Below are 3001 nucleotides of genomic sequence, written 5' to 3'. Positions count from 1 at the left end.
TCATTGAAAAAATTATTCAAGCTTATTTTGTAGCTAGTTGACTAAGAAAAAATTGGGGGAAAGTAGAAAATTTTAAGGAAAATGAGTCAGGGTACCATGTATATATATACACAGTATATATACTAATGCTGGAAATTTTGTAGGGAAGCAATCCAGTAAGGAGATCAGAAGGAGATCAAACCAGACAATCCTAAAGGAAATCAGTCCTAAATATTCATTAGAAGGACTGATGCTGAAGCTCCAATACTTTGGCCACCTGATGTGAAGAACCGAAAAGGTCTTTTCTTTTCATTGGAAAAGACCCTGATGCTGGGAAAGATGGAAGGCAGGAGGAGATGGGGATGACAGAGGATGAAATGATGGGATGGCATCACTGACTCAATGCACATGAGTTTGAGCAAGCTCTGGGAGTTGATGGACAAGGAAGACTGGCTTGTTGCAGTCCTTGGAGTCACAAAGAGTTGGACACGACTGAGCGACTGAACTGAATCCATTAAGACCATATTCTATAAATCAATTGATATGAGATTAAAATTAAAAGTTAAAGGAGGGAACACAGAAGAAAGAATTAGCTTAGGAGACATTTCAATGAGTATTACTGAAAAATAGTTATGGATATAAAAAAGAAGACTGGTAGAATATAGCTTTGGAGTCAGGAATGCCTAAACTCTGATGTTTTCTCTCTGGATCTTTAAACTTAATTTCCTCACCTGTAAAATAAGAGTCAGAATACCTACCATGTCAGTTATTTGAAGACTGAAATTAGATATCATACAGTGTGCCAGGGTTGAATTTCTTAATTGCTAACTTATTAACATCATGTGATGACAGGTTTGGAGTTTTCATCAAAGCATATTATTGGGTTACTAATGATACCACTTATTATGTATAGTATCAACAATAAACATTTACTGAGCATCTCTTGTAAGTAGTCTACTGCTAACTTTGGGAAAATACAAATAAGCATGCGATGCTGATCCTTTATATTAATGTTTCATAATCCTTTAGCAAAGAGAAGAAAAGTAGGACTTCCCTGGTGGCTCAGGGGTAAAGACATCACCTGCCAATGCAGGAGACATGGATTTGATCCCTGATCAGGGAACATGCCACGGAGCAACTAAGCTCATGTGCCACAACTATTGAGCCTGTGCTCGAGCGCCCAGGAGCCACAACTACTGAAGCCCATATGCCCATGCTCTGCAACAAGAGGAGCCGCAGCAATGAAAAGACCACATGCTGCAACTAGAGAGTAGCCCCGACTCACCACAAGTAGGGTAAAGCCCAGGCAGCAACAAAGATCCAGCACAGCTAAAAGTAAATAAAATGAAAAGAAAGAACAAAAAGAAAAGTACATAAAGAGAAAACCCAAAGTCAAACCACTATGTGATAATGCAATAAGAGAATTACAGGGTACAATAAGGATTGAGAAATTAGGAAGCTTATTTCTGGCTAAGGGATGAGAAGCGTAAAACTATGATCTAACTCTTAGAAAACAAGTAAAATTCCAACATACAGAGTTGGGATCATACCACATTTTTGGACTAGAGTGAAAAAGGATACATTATTAGGAAAAGGGCAAGAATACTCTGGTTAAGGTGGTAAGTGTATACTGGGAGAATAATAGAGGAAAAGTTACGTATGGTTTACAGATGATTTTGAGTGATAGGCCAGCATTGAATTTTATTCTTCAAGAAGCAGGGAGGGAGGTGACGTTTTTGAAAACAAAATGACACAATGAAATTGGTGATATAAAGAGATTAACAAACTAAAAAATTGTAGTACTTGGGCATGGTAATATAATAACTGAAGGATTCAAGAGTAAAAGAAATGTGTCTATTTTTGCCCATATACTTTAAAACAGGGATCCTTTATTTGAGGAATAATTCACCCCTTATACTTGTGTTCTCTCTAAAGATTGATCTGGTTTCTCCTTTATGACCAATTGTTTCTAAGGGTAAACCCAGAGTCCCAGAGGACTTCTAAGGAAGATTGAAGTTTACAAAGAAAACCAGGGGTCTGGTGAGATAGGTACAAGTGAGTTTTTGTGGATAGTATTTTGTTAAGTGGGGATTTTTCTTTCTTTCTTTTTTTTTTTTCTGGAAACTCTTAGGCCACCAATGTCCTCTACTATTCTAAAAACATGTTATTCTGATGAGGACAGACATAGAAGGATCATAGATGGATGAATTTCTCAGAAATTCTAGGTTCAAGTCCTATCTTTCAGTAGTCTTGTAATAATCGACAGGCTGCATAATTTCTCTATAGTCTGATATTATCATCTTTACAACAGGGATAATAGGGACTTCCCTGGTGGTCCAGTGATTAAGACTCCATGCTTTCAATGCAGGGGGGCTGGGTTGGATTCCTGGTTGAGTAACTAGTTCCCACATGCTGAAATGAAGAACAAAGATCCTGCAACTAAGACCCAATGCAGCCAAATAAATAAATATTTTTTAAAAATAAAGTAAAATGGGGATAAGAATACTTCATAGGGATATTGTGAAGCCTGAATGACAAAATGCACTGAATCACAGTAAATGTTACATGATATTTAGCTCATTAGTATCAATTATTTTTAGGTCGAATTCATTGTAATAGCTCAAGAGTATCTTAATTATAAGTCAGACCAGAATGTTTAGCAGAAAAACTAAAAAAGTTGAGGGAAAGAAAAAAAAAAAGAATAATGACAGGGGTGAGACAGTTAAGATAATATGGGAAAAATTATAAAAGAATAATAGCCCTTGAACTCAGAGAACTGGAAAAACAAAAACCTGTGGGGTCAGACCTACAAATCTACTCGTCCTAAAATCAGTGAAAGTAAAAGCATGTTATTGGAATAAGTGCTTTGAAATTGAGCCATAGATATGGAGGTACTGTAGGATGTAGCACCGTCAGTTTGCTGGAAAATGAAATAGAAATAACAGAGAGTGGAAGAGTCTTGAATAATATCAAGATATATAGAATGCATTAAGAAAAAACAGAAAAGAAAAAATGATGCCAG

The sequence above is a fragment of the Bos indicus genome, chromosome 1, assembly GCF_029378745.1.
Source record: "Bos indicus isolate NIAB-ARS_2022 breed Sahiwal x Tharparkar chromosome 1, NIAB-ARS_B.indTharparkar_mat_pri_1.0, whole genome shotgun sequence".
In the NCBI taxonomy this organism is placed as follows: Eukaryota; Metazoa; Chordata; class Mammalia; order Artiodactyla; family Bovidae; genus Bos; species Bos indicus.
This window is presented reverse-complemented; position numbering follows the sequence as displayed.